The sequence below is a fragment of the Saimiri boliviensis genome, chromosome 8 (genome assembly GCF_048565385.1).
Source record: "Saimiri boliviensis isolate mSaiBol1 chromosome 8, mSaiBol1.pri, whole genome shotgun sequence".
NCBI classification, from domain to species: domain Eukaryota; kingdom Metazoa; phylum Chordata; class Mammalia; order Primates; family Cebidae; genus Saimiri; species Saimiri boliviensis.
Genome location: NC_133456.1, coordinates 107435305 through 107454780, shown reverse-complemented (window position 1 = coordinate 107454780; position 19476 = coordinate 107435305). Strand labels below are relative to the sequence as shown.

At 43.2% G+C, this 19476-nt stretch overlaps 1 protein-coding gene and 1 pseudogene across 3 annotated transcripts in view; both read right to left on the bottom strand.

The window, feature by feature from the left end:
* Positions 1-19476, bottom strand: part of FRMD4A (FERM domain containing 4A) — a 682989-nt gene that overhangs the window by 495373 nt on the left and 168140 nt on the right. The window lies entirely within an intron of this gene.
* LOC141585453 (ferritin heavy chain pseudogene) overlaps positions 1-19476 on the bottom strand; it is a 67619-nt pseudogene extending 48143 nt beyond the window's left edge.

The window sequence follows — 19476 nt, the reverse complement described above, 5'->3', positions numbered from 1 at the left end:
AGATGGAGTCTTGCTCTGTCACCCAGGCTGAAGTGCAGTGGTGCAACCTCGGCTCACTGCAACATCCGCCTCCCGGGCTGAAGCGAGTCTCCTGCCTCAGCCTCTTGAGTAGCTACAGGTGCATGCCCCCATGCCTGGCTCATTTTTGTATTTTTAGTAGAGATGAGGTTTCACCATATTGGTCAGGCTGGTCTTGAAATTCTGATCTCATGATCCATCCGCCTCGGCCTCCCAAAGTGGTGGGATTACAGGCATGAGCCGTCGCGCCTAGCCCGCGCTGCTCCACCTTCTGCCCACAACGCCCTTCTCTACCCCCTGCCCCACTCCCTAGACCCAGTGAGACCCTATTTCTCCTTTAAGCGAGATCTCAGAGCCCTTTTTCCCTGTCCTTCGATGATCACTCCAGCCTCACCCACTTCTCACCGGGGGTGAAATTATCTGCATGTTTCCTTGCACTGCACCTGCTAGTTACTTCCTTTTTCTTTTCTCCAGCACTTCTTACCACGTGGTCTTTCTGATTTAGAGTGAGGGGTGTCCGTGTGCACATGCGTGTGTGTTTCACCCACAAGATGACAGCTGCTTGTGTCTTTGGCTTCTCTGATGCCTAGCATAGTGGCTGAATTCAATAAAGGTCGATTGCCTGAAAAATCTCATTTCCCTTTAGGCATCCGAAAATGTGTATTTGCTCTAACAGGCTATGTTGCCACAAAGGAAGGTTCAGAAGAAAGGCAGGGTTTGAGTGACTGGTTTCCATTAGGATCAATAATATATCACAAAAGCTCTAATACAGATGAAGACATTATAAGAAATAGAAAGACTTTTTATTTTTTAAAAAAGCTGCTACAAACAAGAAAGATTTTTTTTCTAAGAAAGTCCCAGCTTTCTTGTTTCTCTGAATGCACTTCTTCTCTGTCATGCAATCATGGGTATTCAATACGTGCGCATCATTTATATACATGTTCTGGTGACAGTCTCTAAATTGTTGAGCACAGGTTTCCTAAGTAAAGTGTACTGTTCTGCTATTAAGGGAAACTGTCGAGCAATTTAAGCAGAAAATTTGATCTAGTAAAGTGCTGACCCTTCGAAAGCTATAATCTCATGGTGACTGCTTCTTCGAGTCTAAATACTGTCAAAAATCCATCATACACCCTAAGAGATTTAAGAGAAACAGAAGGACTGAGCTATGCTTGCATCTTTAACTGGAAATCTGGTGCTAAGACATGGATTTGAAGAGTCAGTGTACAATAAGCACCAAAAAGCCAAAGTTTGAGTCACTATTACCACTCAGGACTTTATAACATGGAAGAGACCTTGAAAAATTATATAATCCAATGCAGGTATTTATAGATGAGGGAAACTGAGTCCAGATGGGTAAAGAGAAGTACTTAAAGCCAGATAGCATTTCCACAGGCAGAATGAAAATCCAAGCTTTTTAGAATGTCTGAACTTGGATCTTTCCAGTACATTTGGCTGCCTAGGCAATTTTATTCATATACTAAAAATGGAATCCAATTAAAAAATGGGCAAAGGACTTGAATAGACATTTCTCCAAAGAAGAAATATGAATGGCCAATAAATACATAAAAAGATACTCAACATCACTCATCATTAGGAAAATGCAAATCAAACCCACAGTGAGATGCCACCTCACCTCATTAGGATGGCTATGATGAAAAACAAAAACAAGGGTTGGCAAGGATGTGGAGAAGCTGGAACCCTTGTGCACTGTTGGTGGGAATGCAAAATGGCGCAGCTGCTATGGAAAACAGCATGGTGGTTTCTCAAAAAGATAAATATGGAGTTATCATATGATTCAGCAATTACACTTCTAGGCATGACCCAAAAGAACTGAAGGCAAGGAGTCAAAGAGATAGTTGTACGTCCATTATTGCAGCATTATTTGCAATAGCCAAAAACTGGAAACAGTCCAAGTGTTCGCCAATGGATGAACGAATAAACAAAACATGGTATATGCATACAATTAAATATTATGTAGCCTTAAAAAGGAAGGAAATCCTGAAACACGCACCACATGGGTGAAACTTGAGGACATCGTGCTAAGTGAAATCAACTGGTCACAAAAGAAGTAATACTATATGATTCCTCTTAAATGAGTTTATCATTCCAGTGATAGTCGTAGACACAGCAAGTTGAATGGTGGTTGGGGACACTGAATTTGGAATTCTTATTTAACGGGGACAGAGTTTCAATTTTGCTAAATGGATGGATGAGGTAACAGCAGCACAACAATGTGAATGTATTTAATGCCACTGAATTATGCACTTAAGATACTTACAGTGGTAGTGTTTTTTTTGTTTGTTTGTTTGTTTTTTTTTTTTTTTTTTTTTTTTTTTTTTAACACAGAGTCTTGTTCTGTCACTCAGGCTGCAGTGCAATGGTGCTGATCTCAGCTCACCGCAAGTTCTGCCTCCTGGGTTCAAGCAGTTCTCCCACTTTAGCCTCCCCGGTAGTTCGGATTCCAGGTACCCGCCATCATGCCTGGCTAATTTTTGTAGAGATGGGGTTTCATCATGTTGACCAGGCTGATCCGCCTCAGCCTCCCAAAGTGCTGGGATTACAGGTGTGAGCCACCATGCCCAGGCAATGGTAAATTTTATGTTAAATATATTTTGTCACAATTAAAATATTTTTACATTGAAAAATGGAACAAAATGTTGAATATATGCATCTTTTCCACTCAGCAAGTACAAAGGGGATGGGAGGTTATAAGAGCTAGCATAAAATGCTCAAACAGGGGCGATGCTAACTTATGGGCAATACACGTGAGGATCTGAAGAGGGAATGCTGTCTACATGCTCCTGGGGAGGGATCAGTGTCCCCCAGATTCTTCCCCACCTGTGGGCTGACCTTCAACATTTTTTCCTTGAAGCTTCATTTTTTTTTTTTGACAGGAGGTTGTGTTAAAATGCAAATCATTATCACTCTTGCGACCTGCAGTATAGTCACACCAGTAACCTGTGCCTTTAGGAACCCCTCTGAGAACTGGTTCTGAGGCGAGAAAGGGGAGAGGAAGGGGAGGAGAGAGGAGGAATCAAAAAAGGAATCTCCAAAGAATTCTTTCACTCCTGTTTGCTGCTGTTGTTTAAATCTACAGTGTGGTCAGGTGAATCTTTCAGGCAGTGCAAATAACTGTTTTTTGCTCTGCAGCATACACAAGTTTCATTACATGAATTGGAAATTGAAAGACCCTGACGAGTTTCTGCTCAAAACCACCCCACTGGCAATAGGGCGTCTCGGCAGCCCTCTTCTACCTACTGTCTGTGGCACTATTCTACGTGTGGTCATTGTCTTGGCACAATCTGTGTCACTCAGAAGGGTGCTGTCATGCTGGGGTGCCTCAGAAGGGTGCTCTCATGCTGTGGTGCCATCTGGGAGTTTATTCTGGTAGAGATGGGATAGTCATCCAGGAGCTGGCAAGAGACACGGTGATTTCCCAAGCCTTTGGCCAAATAGGGAGTAGCTTTGGAAGCAGAAACACCTAGATGCTTCCATATGATGGTTGGTTCTGGGACAGGTGATGAAAGCAGTGGACGACATGGTAAAACTACAGAGAAGGACTTGGGGTCAAGAGGAGTTTTGGAGGCACCAAGGACTGGATTTAGGCAAAGCCATGAAAACAATCTCTTTGCTGAGAGGTCCTTAGACACCATCTACTGCTGCTGCTTCATTTGACTGATGCCTGGTGGAACTGTGGGTGGTTGATTAGGTTGTGGTGGCAGCGAAAATAAAGGAAGCCAAAGTCATTTCAAGGTCTATCTCTGGGTGACTTGGAGAATGGTGTTACCATGAGCTTACACAGAAACAGAACGGCAGAACAGAGAGAGATAAGGACGCACGGGGAGGCATCAGTAATGCCCACAAGGAAGGTGACAGTACACAGCACAATCGCTAAGTAAGCAAGAAAGGCCCAGGAACCTCAAATTCTAATCCTAACTCTATCGTTGATTTATTGAATCACTTTGGAAGAGTCACTTAATTAACCTCCCCCAGATCAAACTCATCGTTCTCTTCTCCATATCAAGATAATGTACACAATTAACTAATTCGGATTTTTAAAACATGTTCTATTTATAGATCATTAAGAGACTCAGTCTCTCAGAACCATGTCTGAGCACTGCTCTTTAAGAAGGTTGCAGACAATGACCAATGACCGCGTATGTCCAGAGGATAGGCCCAGGCTGCGGGGAATGGGCAATAGTCACATATCTATTGTTACTGTGTCAGGCTCTGTTTTACATACAAAAATGATTGTAAAATTCTGAAAACGTGATTTTGCAGACAATATTACTAGTTGGAATTATATTTACTATTACTGGATATAGAAACTGAGGCACAGAGAGGCTAAGCAACATGTCCTGTGTCACCAAACTGATGGCTGCAAAATTGGGATTTGAACTTGTGCTGCCTAGACCCGGAAGACAGGATCTTAATTTCTCACTATACTGTCGGAGAGAGAGAGAGAGAAACAGACCGAGAGAACTGGGGGCATGTTCACCTTTTTTTTTTGGTGGTGGGGTGTTACCAAATTTCTTTATTTGAAGGAATGGTACAAAGAACTTAAGTGGATGTTTTGGTCCGACTTATAGAAAAGGTGAAGGAAACCCTAACATGCATGCACTGCCGTGGTGACCAGGGGAGTCACCCCGTGGCTATGGGGAAATTAGCCTAAGGCTTAGCTTTCATTATCACTGTCTCCTAGGGCCTGCTTGTCACAAAGATATTCTTCCAAGCCAGATTGGGGTGCTCCCATCTTGTGCAAGTCGGTCACGTGGTCACCCAGTTCTTTGATTTCACCTGCTCATTCAGGTAATGTGTCTCCACGAAGTCACGCAAACGGGGGTCATGTTTGTCAGTGGCCAGTTTGCGCAGTTCCAGTAGTGACTGAGTCACATTTTTTTCCAAATGTAACGCACACTCCATCGCATTCAGCCCGCTCTCCCCGTCATCATGGTCTGGTTTCTTGATGTCCTGCAGGAAGACGCGGCCACCTCGTTGGTTCTGCAGCTTCATCAGTTTCTTGGCATGTTCCCTGTCCTCATGAGATTGGTGAAGAAAGTATTTGGCCAAGTTCTTCAAAGCCGCATCATCGTGGTCCAAGGAGTAAGACATGGACAGGTAGACACAGGAGGCGCAGAGTTCCAGGTTGATCTGGCGGTGGATGGCAGCCTCTGAGTCCCGGTAACAGTTCTGGCGCCCCTGCGAGGGGCACGTGGCCCTCCTGGCAGAGGCTAAGGAGAGGCGGCGGTGGCTGTGGCTGCGTGGCGCTTGAGCGGCGGCGGGGCCTTGGGGCGATCCGAGGCACGGTGTGGAGCTGATGAGGGCTGGCTGCTGGCGGCCGGCCGGGGTGGGGGACGAGCGCCAGGTTCCATCTGCGGCGACTCTCCGGGAAGAACGTCTGGCCATGTTCACCTTCTTTCCAAGAAAGGACGTAATCTCTGATCCAGGGTTTCAACCATTTCCATTTAGGAGAATGTACCTAATCTGTTCTGAAATGATGATAATTAGGACCAGTGGATCACAGGCACTTGAAGGCACATTTCAGATGAAGCCTAAAATGTGTTCCTACAATATCATCTAGAAATGAAAGAAGCATTGCAAAAGGCTAAGTGGTTAAGAGCTCTGTCCTCCACTGGCTGTGTAACCTTGAGGAAATTGCTTAACATCTCTGTGCCTCAATTTCCTCATCTCTGTAATAAGGAGAGTAACACGACTCTTAGAGTTATGGTAAGGGTTAAGGAAGTTGATACATGGGAAATGTTTAAAAGGTGGCACACAGTAAGTGACAATAAACGTCTGCTTTTGTCTTTGCCATCATTTCTCTACTGCACTGAACGTGGCAGCTAGATTATGTGACGGCAATGTTACAGGGAGAAAGCAATCCTTACACAGTGTGGAAAATAGCCAGGATGTCCATCTTTTCCTCACAGCTGTGTGAGTTCAGAATCATTACAATAGGACAGGATAAGATATGGTGTGATTCAACACAACACAGCGTAACTTAATTCACTACAACTACAGAGCAAAATAATATCTAGCATTTTGATTGGCTCTCTGTTCATCTTAAAACTGTTGACCCCTGTCCTGGCTATTATCAATAACCAATATATGAAGAGGAAACTGATGCCTATTAGAATCATCTAGAGATTTGTGCTCTCAGGAATGCCTGATTTTTTTGCTTTCGGAATCCTTATTTATAACACTAATGACTCAATTTGGAACTAAGTTCCATGGAATCCAGTTCTCAGCTATCGCTCAACCTGTGCCAGACTTTCTCCAAGGCTAACTGTCAGCTTAGGGGACAGGGACAATTGTGAATTAAGTACCTTTGTCTCACCAAGAGCACACAGCACTTGCCAGGCACATGAGTCAACTGACGGACTAGAAATAAATGGCAGTTCTGCGCATCATCAGTTGAGGCAAATGACAGAGCAATAACTAAATGTAATGCTTAATTACAGTAAATATCATCTATTTGCTTCATTTCCTTCTCACATTTGGAACTTTCTATTTTTGTTTTAATAAATGTAGATATGCATGTCTTTATTCTAAGTTGCTCCAGCTCCTTTTTGGATGCAAGGTATAAATTAGAAACAAACACACCAATGCCAGATAGGCAGGTTCATTGAAAGATGGCCTGGATCTTGCAGATTTGGGATTTAGGGCATATTATCTTTTTGAAAAGGAACATATTTTCCTTTTCTTATGCCAACCTGCAGCAGAAGGAAAGCTGATGAGTCAGATCAGGGGAGAGCCTGAAGGTCAGGGAGGGGGTCAGACAGTTCAGAACCAACCCTGGTGGTCACTATGTTCCTAAGAGTGGGACAGTTGTCTCCAGATGCTGGGCCCAAATGGTATCTGCAGGCCAGAGACACTGTTTATCAGTGGTCCCAGACCATTTTGGCACCAGGGACTGGCTTTGTGGAAGATATTTTTTCCATGGACTGGTGTGTGTGTGGGGGTGGAAATAGTTTCAGGATGATTCGGGTGCATTACCTTTCTTGTGTGCTTTATTTCTATTATTACATTATAATATATAAGGAAATACTTATACAAGTCACCATAATGTAGAATAAGTGGGAGCTCTGAGCTTGTTTTCCTGCAACTGGATGGTCCTATTTGGGGTGATGGGAGATAGCGACGGATTATCAGGCATTAGATTCTCATAAGGAGTGCACACCTAGATCCCTCGCATGCATAGTTCACAGTAAGGTTTGTGCTTCTATGAGAATCTAATGCCACTGCTGATCTGACAAGAGTTGGAGCTCGGTGGTAATGCTGCCTTGCGCACCACTCCCCTCCTGTTATGTGGCCTGTTTCCTAACACACCATGGACCGGTACTGGTCTGCACCCCAGGGGTTGGGGGCCCCTGATGTAGAGTGCTGTTAGGCTAGTGAGCCCTGGAACCACACACCGCCTAGATTAAAATCCCAGCTCTTCCGCTTTCCATGTTATCTTGGGACAATCACTTAAATGTTTCTGTGCCTCTATTTCTTTCTCTATAAAGGAGTAGATTACCTAAACAATCCCTACCTCAAGGTGTTATAGGATGATTCAATTCCAGTAATATTCTTAGATCTCTGTCTGGGACAATGAACTCGGTAACATTGGCCGTTTTCATTTCCTTAGGAGGAACATCCCCCATTAATTGTATATCGTGCAATTTGTCCAATGTCATGAGGTGTTGGAGAAAACTCAGACTCACCACCAAGCATTTGATGTGCACCCACACCCTCTTATTATTCTGGAGTCCAAAAGATGTAGTTTGATGTTGAAAGGAAATAAAAAAGTGTTTTAATTATCCTCCTTCGGTTTCCAGTTTAATGAGCTCTATGGAGTTTATATGCCATGACTGTTTAAATCTTTTCTCTTTTATAGAAACTACCATTGTATCTTTCAAAGTGGTTGACTAAAACAGGGCCACCATCATCTCAACCAGGAACTTGCCTTTGAAACAGTGAATGAACAGAGCAGACATTTTCAAAGGGATTAAGAATTAAGAGAAAACCTTTTAAGTTGTTGTTTAAGAAGCAATGAGAATAACTCCCCCACCCCCGTTTTGGAGGACTTACATATCTGGAGACATTTAACTTAAGATCTGGGGCAATACCTTATAGTGTTAATGTGATTTGTAGGTTATTAGGGGTTTACACGGAAATTTTACTTCCCACATACACACCCAGACAAATGCGAATGCTCATACACTTGTAATTACAAATGAGCTATAATATGTAATTATAAACACATCACTGAAAACAAACCTAATTCACACACCAGAACACAGAAATAACAAAATATTGATAAGGATGTTCCTAGGAACTCATAAACATAATGAATGAACCACAAGCCAAATTCTTAAAACTTTCTGGGCTGTACCTGTTTACGGCCCAAATATATACTTTCTAGACCATCACTTGCATAGAAAACTCATGCCCCCTGTAAGTTTTAAGATTCATCAGAAAATCAGAGGCCTCCTGTAATATGCCTAATATTTAAATATTAGTTACAGTGGAGACACAGAAATATGTAGTGGGATTGATGAAAATGTCTTTTAAATATTCCCTGCTCATCTTTTATTTATGTATTTATCTTTAGAGACAAGGTCCCACCCAGTCACCCAGGCTGGAGTGTAGTGGCAGGATCATAGCTCACTGTGGTCTGAAACTCCTGGGCTCAAATGATCCACCTGCCTCAGCCTCCAAAGTAGCTGGAAATAGAGGTATGTGCCACTATTCCTGGGTAGCTTTTGTATTTTTTGTAGAGATGGGGTCCTACTCTGTCATCCAGGCTAGAGTGCAGTGGTGTGGTCATAGCTCACTGCAGCCTGGAACTCCTGGGTTTCAGTTCCAAGCACTGGAATTACAGGCATGAGCCACCACGCCTGGCAATCGCTTGTCATTTTAAACACCTTGTTGGTTCACTGGCCCATCAACACCGTATTTCCCACCCTCAGGAAAACTGGGAGTTGAGCTGTGACTATCAGAGGTGTATACGGGTAGTTAAGTGAGTGCACTTCATTTCCTGAGGTGGCACCCCTCATCCCAGCCAGCTCTCCTTCCTTTAGGTCTTATATTAGTCCATTCTCACATTGCTATAAAGAACTACCTGAGATTGGGTCATTTACAAAGAAAAGACGCTTAATCGACTCATAGTTCACAAGCTGTACAGGAGACGTGGCTGGAGAGGCCTCAGGAAGCTTATAATCATGGCGGAAGGTGAAGCGGGAGCAAGCACATCTTCGCACAGTGGCAGGTGAGAGCGTGAATAAGGAAGTGCTACACGCTTTTAAACAACCAGATCTCGTGAGAACTCACTCACTCCCATGAGAACAGCAAAGGGGAAATCCGTCCCCCTGATCCAATCACCTCCCACCAGAGCCCTCTCTTAGCACTGGGGATTACAATTCACCATGAGATCTGGGTAGGGATACAGAGCCAAACCGTATCAGCTCCTAGTCCACAGCATTGATCCTAAAAGGAAGGAGATGAAAGAGCTTGGATAGAGAAATGCATAGTTTATATATGGCCTCCATTGCTAAAACAATCAGAGCCTGCGAACTGCTGATAAGGAGTATCGGCTTCATTCTCAGAGGATAATTAGATGGTTATTCCATTCATAATGCAAAGCTGAAATGGAGATAATGTTATTATTTCATCTATACATTGCTTAATTTTTTGCATAATAATGGGGCTGAACTGTTCTAGATTTCATTTCGGTCCAGCCAATGGATCTGCTTGTATTTCTCCTACCCTCTCCCAGTCTCCCCACACCCCACCTCCACCTCATCAGCAGTTCCTAAAGATTTCACTAAGAATGCAGTATTTTCTTTATTAATTAAAGACCTAGGGGCTCTGCCAGTGATTTATTTTTTTTCTCTGTGCATATTCACTTTCATATTTCCCCCTCCTCTCACCCTTCAGAGAGCCCGCTGCACTCAATCCCAGGTGGTTTCCTAGGAAACACGCTCAGAGCCAGGAACCCCCAACCACACATTTCCATTTTCCTCCCTGCTCCTCTCCCAATAACATTAGCTAAGGAAACAGGTGAAAACACATCAGTGCTTTTAGAAATTACTCCACCAAGGCAGTTTACCAATTTCATATTCATTCATGGAAAGATGAAGGAATTTGCAGATTACGGGCTTTATCTGGAGAAATCGCAGTTTTTAGCATCGTCTCTAACATCCTAAGTATTGGATTTGTCACATGCCTAGTTATTGTAAAGGTGGTCAGAGGCTAAGATTGAGGTTATTTATTTATTTTATTTTTTTGAGACAGAGTCTTGCTCTGTCACCAGGCGCCAGGCTGGAGTGCAGTGGCACGAGCTCGGCTCACTGCAACTGGGTTCAAGCAATGTCCTGCCTCAGCCTCCCAAGTAGCTGGGACTACAGGTGCGCCCCACCACTCCCAGCTAATTTTTGTATTTTTTAGTAGAGACCGGGTTTCACCATGTTGGCCAGGATGGTCCCGATCTCTTGACTTTGTGATCTGCCCGCCTTGGCCTCCCAAAGTGCTGGGATTACAGGCGTGAGCCACCGCACCTGGCCAAGATTGAGGTTATTAAAATTCCTTGACTTCCTGATTCCAAGCTTCCAAAGGCAGTTGCAGTAGTTCCTGTTTACTGATCCCTCCTGAGTCTGGTAGGGTGTCTATCCACTACAGAGACAGCAACCCCATGAATGGGTATTTACCTGAAGGAAAATAAACCATTATATCAAAAAGACATAGGCACTCATATGTTTCTCTCAACACCATTTACAAGGGCAAAGTCATGGACCCAACCCAAGCATTCGCCTGGTTGATTTGATAAAGAAAATGTGGTACACATACACCACGGAATACTATGCAGCCATGAAAAAGTGAAATAATGTTCTTTGCAGCAATATGGATGGAGCTGGAGGCCCTTATCTTTAAGTGAACTAGCAGGAAGCATAAAATAAAATATTGCATGTTCTCACTTTTAAGTGGGAGTGAAATAAAGGGTATACATGAACATAAAGATGAAGAGAATAGATTCTGGTGATTCCAAAGGGAGCAGGACAGGAGAGGAGAGGGTTGAAAAAAAAATATATATATATATATTTTTTTTTTAGATTCAGAGGGTACACGTACTTGCTTATTACAAGAATAGAGAGAAGCTGGATGTGGTGGTTCACCCCTGTAATCTCAATATTCAATATATACGTGTGTGTGTGTGTGTGTGTGTGTGTGTGTGTGTATGAAAAACCAGAACCTTCTGCAGTGAGAGCAACCCTTCCTTTGTGCAGCCCTTTCTGCCTTCCTCCCTCCCATTCCCAGGGTACATTTCTCAGAAATGCTGTAGGCTAAGTTTTGGAGATGTTTAATTAATTTCTTTTCTCTCTGTTTCTCTCCTTTGTTTTTCAAGGGCAGCAGGCCCCCGTGCCCTTCACTTAAGAAGAGTTCCCACTTCAGCCCAAAAGCAGAAACTGCTTGCAGGACACTTTCTACCCCAGTTTCAATTTCTGAGAACCAAGCCTGTTCAAAAGATGTTGCCAGGCTTCCCTGGGGAGAGGACAGAGAGGGGAGGGGACTTCACACCGCATGAAGGGAGGGTGATGTAATGGGTTCATGTCCGCTGTCTCAATATACTACAATTTGCTGGAAAATAAATAAATGCATAGCTAAACCAGGATACGTTTGTGTAGTTCTACTGGAAAAGCCTAAAGACAGTTACTCCGTAAGTATAAAATTAAAATGAATTATCTCACTGGCATGTTGGTTGCACTGACCCAGAGGACAACAGAGAAGCAAGGTCCTCATTCTCACCTCCATTGTGACGCCTGTGAATTAAGAATGGAGGGAAGCCGGGTACAGTGGCTCACTCCTGTAATCCCACCACTTTGGGAGGCTGAGATGGGAGGATCAGTTGAGGCCAGGAGTTCCAAACAAGCCTGGGCAACAGAGCGAGACCCTGTCTCCACTAACAAAATTTTTTTAATTAGCTGGGTGTGGTGGTATGTGTCTGTAGTCCCACCTACTCAGGAGGCCAAGGAGGGAGGATTGCTGGAGCCTAGGAAGTTGAGGCTGCAGTGAGCTATGATTGCACCACTGCACTCCAGCCTAGATGACTGAACAAGACCTTGCCTCTGCAAAGAAAAAAAAAAATGCAGAGAAGAGAGACTCCTCCATTTGGGAAGATGGGAAGCTCAGGCATTTAAGAGCAGTAGCAATCTTTACCCTAGCCTCTGGCAGAGCCGCAGGAAGGAGGCAAGATCCCAGGGGGCTCCTGCGAATGCTGGGTCCTGAGCACTAGAGCCCTAGAACTTGGCAGAGACTCATGGACTCCACACAAGGCAAGGAGGCTGAGAGCTGCCCTACTGCCCTACTGTGTGGTCTTTCCAATGAGCTTTCAATGGGGACAATGAGGTGTTGCAGTGCGGAGGGCTTTTTCCATTTTCCATGCAAATAAAGAGTGACAAGATTGAAATCCCTGCCCATCCAGAGAGGTGAGGGCTTAGACTCAAATGAATTCAGTTTAATAAAATAAAGATACTGAGATTGCTGCACATTCAGGTTTGCAGATACATTAAGGTTCACAACTGCTCCACATGGATGCTAACTTTTGTGTTGCCTTCTGTATGATTTTTTCTGAGGAAACCGGGATACAGGAAGGGTCTATAACCAATGATGCCTATACTCCCCTTCTATACTCACAGCAGACATTATTAATCAATCTATCATTCTTTCCTGACTACACACACACAGATGGAGCCACAGGAAGCTTGGCACAGGGCTCCAGGCAACCACAGCAACCATTCAGAACTGGTATTCAACTGGAATCCTATTTGCCTTTCCTGCTGTAAGATGAGGCTAGACCAGTGTACAGAGTGTGGAGTCATCTATAGGCGGTCATTCCCAGCACGAATTATCTAAGAGGAGTGGATGGTCAGGCAAAAAGAAAACCGAGCGTGGGAGGCTCGTCTCCCTGTGCCTGCTGCCAGCTCTGCTCTGTGTCACGGGAAGTGCACTCCCCAGGTTCTCTGTCCATTCAGCGTTGGCATTGGGAAGCACTGGCAAGAAGGTTGGAGGGCAGAATAAGAGAGAACCTTCTCGTTCCTTCTCATAGTTCTGCCTTCCCTCCCAGACATTATTAATCAATCAATCTTTTTTTCCTAACTATACAGGCACAGATGGAATAGTCCCTGCTGTAATTCTCACTTCTGGCAGATGCCTCTGCCTCTACCCTCCGGTAGCCTCCTCTCCTGGCTGTGTCCCTGCAGCCCTGATGAGGTGGCAGCCTCCTGCTGTCACCTCGCCATCTCCTGCTTGGCCTCTGAGCTCTTCCAGAACCTGGATGACCCATTCTCTGTCTTAAACCATCTGTGTTTGAAATACTGGACTGGAAAGTATCTGGCAATGACCCCCTGATAGGTTAGGGAAGGGAGGTTCCGTCTTTCTCTTGACTTCAAGATCTAGGGAATGGATTTTGAAAACCTGCATCAGCTTTGAAGGACCTGCAGGTGTTGAAGACCAAGAAAGGGGGCAAATGGTAGACCAGATGAGGACCCAAAGCTGAAGATGAGTGAATTACCCCCTTGTCATCAAGATTAGCATTGCAAATCTGTCTGTTTCCATTTTTTGATATCATTGAGATTTTAGAAAGCCTTATTTAAATGTTCCAGCTGGGCCACAGCTATATGGAGAGGTTTGATTTCACTTTAAATGTATGATTTATGGATCCCTTTCAAAAAACAACCTACTTCTGGACCCCCGGTGCTGTCTTCACTTATTTTTATCTTAACTTTCGTTCCTTAAATATGGCTAAAACAATTAAAAATACAATCTCCTCATGCTGAAGAGTTCTTATGTAACTAGAAAGTCAAACAAAATTTTTAATTAAATCCAAAAATACATAAAATTAATGAAGTTCAAATTTATTGCTTTACCCTGGTATTGGATTTTTTGGCTGAAATAAAATTGCAGCTCTCAGCGCGAATCTGTTTCTGACTCCTCTTCTGTGGGTTCTTTTGAGTTTGGCATGTTATGTTACCCGTGAACAAAGATGAAGAGTCATTTCTCCTATCATTTTTGTCTCTACTCAACCTTCTGCAAACCTTGAACAATACAGGGAGAGGCCCTTAGCTTACGTTTCGCAGAACCCCATCGTTTGTTAAGTAAATCTTCAGTCTTTGTTGGTCTGAAGGAAATATGTCAGACGAAACAATCCTGGGCCAGTACTCAACTATGAAGTGCTCACGATGCGGTCCCCAATCCTCTGCTACTCTTTGTGTCTTTAAGATTATTGTGGACTGGGTGTGGGGCCCTCATACCTGTCACCCCAGCACTTTGGGATGAGGATCCTCCTTGCCAGCAGGAGGATCAGCCTGGGCAACCCAGTGAGATCTCATCTCTACAAAAACTTATTTTTAAAAATGTAGTCAGGTATGGTGGCACATGTCTGTAGTCCCAGCTACTCAGGAGCCTGAGGCAGGAGGATCACTTGAGCTCAGGAGTTCGAGGTTACAGTGAGCTATGATGGTACCACTGCACTCCAGCCTGGGAGACAGAGCAAGCCCATCTCTAAATAAATAAATAAGTAAATTAGTAAATACATACATACACAAACAAATAGATTATTGTGTTATAAAATAAAAATTCTTATGGAGGTCCTCTGAGAGACAGTAATAATAAGAGTCACCCTCAGCCCAGCCCAGCACTGGGGGTAATAAATAATGAGTAATCCCTGGGGAAACTGGGCTTCAAAAGAAAGGAATTACAACTCTAGGGTTAGCGTCTGTCCCTTCCCACATGGTGATTCTCCTTCCTCCGTAGCCATAAAGGATGTGGGCTTGTTTTTAGTCACAGAGTCTAGCAGGTTTTCTTGCATTTTTATGAGTTTTATGTACAGAAAATAAAGTCATGTCACCTCTGATCATGTTATATGGATTAATGCCACATTCAGTGCAATGCCACCGGCGAGGGCTGTGAGATATTGGGATAAGACAATTGAAAATTAGAAAATTTTTAAAAAGAAAGTAAATGTTAGGTAAGAGTGAGAGAGGATGGAGGTTTTGGAAGAAAGCAATCAAGTAATCTCTCCTTACTCACATTTTCAGAACACAATACAACAATTATAATAAGTGTTCTACATGTAGATATAAACATTCTTTTTTGACATCATCCTTAATCATGGGTAGATGAACATGTCACATAACACAGTGAAAATATAGGTGTCATTTGGGAAAATAAAACACATTTTAACAGTCATCACCTTTAGAGAGCAGTATAGTAAATGTTAGGACACCTGTACCTCACAACCCAGCAATTCCCCTCCTAGGTATAGACACTGGGAAACTTTTTCCCATCAGCTAAAAGGAGATGTGTATACAAACAGTCATGGCGGTATTGTTTGTAATGGTTAAAAAAATGGGAAAAGTCCACTCACAAGTCAACAGATACGTGACTTGTGGTATATTCACACAATGTGATACTCAATTCACTCAGGAGGGCAAACGAATGACCACAGCAATACACACCCAAGTTGAATGAACTGCAACAATACACACTCATGATGAATGAATTACAACATTGCACATCCACGATGAATGAATTACAACATTACACACCCACGATGAATGAATTACAACATTACACACCCATGATGAATGAATTACATTACACACCCATGATGAATGAATCACATTACACACCCATGATGAATGAATCACAACAATATACACCCATGATGAATGAATTACAATTCACACCCATGCTGGTGACTCTTACACTAAAACTATTGAGTGAAATAAACAAATACACTTAGATATCATCTCTTGAGAGCACCAAAATATACATGCAATGTTGTTTATTTTTATTACAAACACGTTTGTAATATAAATATCAATAATGGTATCAGATGATAAATACCAAATTCAGGGTGGCAGTTACCCCTGGGAGGAGAGGGGGTGGAAATAATGAGGGAAGTTATATGGGGACCTCTATTCTACTAGTGATGTTTTAGTTCTTAAGCTACAAAGAGGTCTATGTAGGTTTATACCCTTTGTATGTTTTTGAATACCTGGACTAAGTCAAGATTTTTACAAATTAGCCATTTTACATAAAATTCAACTCTACTTGGGAAATACGTTAACGGGAACTTTTGACATTTCCATGGACTTCTGGCTGTTCCTGGAACATAGCTTATAAACCTGAGCACATGTTCTGCTCAATGATCTCACTGGGTTTCTCTATCAAAGAGGCTCCTTTATCCTTTGTTAGTCTATCAAGACTCTTTGTGAAAACATTAGTCAGTAAAGCAAAATAGACTTGCCACCAGTCTAGATAGTTTCTCTAAGCCAATACACCCTTGTTTAAAGCAGTTGCTTTCATTGTTGTGCTGGTTCATTGGTTTGATAGAGGAAAAGCTCCTTGGAGCAGTGCAGAGGAACATATGTTTTCAACTCCTCACCCCCCAGAGCCTGGGGGTTAAGTCTGAAGGCAGCAGCAAAAGTCTGGACTGAATCTAAAATGAAGTTGCAAAACAACTCCTTCTATGCTCCCTAAGGGAAGACCCCATACATCAGACCATTCTACTAAGAGGTCACAAGATGGTTACTCTAAGGCTGCGTGACCTAGACCTTACGCAGTCTTCATATCTGCTCCCCATCTCTCTTTGTCTGTCTCTGCACCTAAGTGGACCCCATGACCTACTGCTCTCTGGCTCCTCCCACACTCTTCTCCCTGAAGAATTAGGTCATCGTTGCCTCTATATCATACTCTGAATACCACCAACCACAACATGCATTTAGGGGGTATTTGGTAGAGTGGAAGCAGAGTGGAAGAAGTGTTTAGCTCTTGGCTGTATCCCTCAGTGGTTGTTGAGCCTTGGGCAAGTAATTTCACTTTCTGAGTCTCCATTTTAGAACAGGGATGATAACATCTAACTCATGCACTGATTGCAGTAGCTGGAACTCAGCAAACGTCATCATTGTCCTCATCACCCCGGAGTCCAGCCAACTCCAGCACTGACACACATCCCTTGCTATGGGTGAGCCTCACTGCCCTGGCTGAGGTAAGGGCCACCTGGTCTTAGCATCCTGCACCCACACATCTGTAGGTGAATTTTAGTCTTCTATTGTATAGCACACACAGGACATGAGGCAGATTTCTGACAAATGAAAATTTGACTCTGCATCTGGCCAAACTGACTACATATGTAGGACAAGCCTGGGAACTTAACTTTTAGGGACGGTTTTACATTTTTCAAAAAGTATTAGTATCTGTTCAATATCTGTATAGTAGGTATCATGTGTACACAGAGAGTGGAGTCTGGAAAGAAAAGACCATAAGTCTTAAGAATGTAAGTCTGAGCTTCAGGTCAGGAAAAGATTCATGGAAAAAGTTGAGTTGACTTTGGGGGACAATAGAATTTTCAGACAGAGGTTGGGCATCGTGGTTCACGCCTGTAATCCCAGCACTTTGGGAGGCTGAGGTGGGTGGGTCATCTGATGTCGGGGGATCAAGACCAGCCTGAACAACATGGAAAAATCCCATCTCTACTAAAAATACAAAAAAAAAAAAAAATTAGCTGGGCATGGTGGCATATCCCTGTAATCCCAGCTACTTGGGAGGCTGAGGCAGGAGAATCCCTGGAACCTGGAAGGCAGTGGTTGCAGTGAGCCAAGAATGCACCATTGCACTCCACCCTGGGCAACAAGAGCAAAACTCCATCTCAAAAAAAAAAAATAATTATTTTTAAAAAAGAATTTTCAGGCATACAAGGAAAAAAACAGAACCCAGGCATGAAGCTCAGCATGGACAGAGGCATAGGGGCCAGGGAAACCATGGTCTTCTGGTGAAATGCCAGCAATGCTAGAGCAAAATATCCTGAAGCAGTAGTGATAGCTCAGACTGGAAAGACCTGCAGGGGTCTGTTCATAAAGAGCTTTGAATGTCATATAAGGGTGAGGGTGGGGGACTCTCCTTCTGTAGGCAATGGGAGCACCTAGAGAAGAATTTGAAGGAGAAAAGTGGCATGATTAGATTTGTGTTTCAGAGTAGCAGCTCTACCAGTAAGAAATTGACTGGTTAGAGGAAGTGAGTGTTAGAGATGAGAAACTTGACTAGGAGACTAGGGCAAGAATTCAGTCAGGAGATGGCCTCTGTGGTCAGGAGGAGTGGCTCATGCCTATAATTCGACTGCTTTGGGAGGCCGAGGCAGGAAGATTGCTTGAAGCCGGAACTCAAACCAGCCTGGGCAACACAGCAAGATCCTATCTCTACAAAAAAAATAATTAAAAGTTTGCTGAGTATGGTGGTGCAAGTCTGTGGCCCCAGCTACTCAGGAGCTGAGACAGGAGGATCATTTGAGCCCAGGAATTAGAGGCTGTGGTGAGCAAGAATCATGCCACAGGTCTCAGGTCTGGGTAACAGAGAGAGTGAAACACCATCCCAAAAATGAAGAAACAAAAAGAAGGAGGAGGAGGAGGCGCGGCAAGAAGCAGGAGAAGGAGGAGAAGGAGGAGGAGAAGGAGAAGGAGGAGGAGAAGTAAGAAGAGGAGGAGTAAGAGGAGAAGGAATAGGAGGAGAAAGAAGAGGAAGAAAAAGAGGAAGAGGATGAGGAAGAAGAGGAAGAGGAGCAGGAGGAAGAGGAAGAGGAGGGAGAAAAATGGGGAGAAAAAGGAGGGGAAAAGGAAGAGGAGGTAGTCTTCCATTCCAGAAGCATGCCCACCATGTGGATGAAGAGGAAGAAACAAATACAAGCTATCTTGAAGAGATGAAGTAACAGCATGTGGAAACTGACTGAATGTGAAAAGGAAGGCAAAAGGAGAGCATATAAAGGCAAGTCGTTGGCTCGAGTGCCTGGATGGAGTGGACTGCCATTTAATAGGATGAGAGAGAGAGAGAAGAGAGAGCAGCCCAAGGAGGATTATGATGAGGTCCCAATTATGGTACATTAAAACATCTCTGGAACAATCAGGGATTGCTGGAAAACATATAAACAAATCAAAAACCTACTTGGGTGTATAGCCATTGAACTTGAGGGAATGCATGTTCTCTAGCTCAAGGCTATGCAATGCAGTTATGATTTGAGCCACATTTCTAATTTCAGACTTTCTAATAGCTACATTCGATAGCATTTCTATACACCAGTAATGAAGTGGCTGAAAAGAAATCAAGAAAGAAATCCCATTTACAATTCCTACCAAAAAATAAAATAGTGAGGAAGAAATTTAACCAAAGAAATTGAAAGACTTCTACAAAGCAAACTGTAAAATGCTGATGAAAGAAAATGAAGAAGACAGGAGACACAAACAAATGAAGACATCTCATGCTTATGGATCAGAAGAATTAATATTATTGAAATAAATGTGATCATACTGTCCCAAGCAATCTACAGATGCAGTGCAATTCCTATCAAAATACCAATGACATTTTTTACAAAAATAGAAAATAGAAAAAAATTCTAAAATTTGTATGAAATCTCAAAAGAACCTG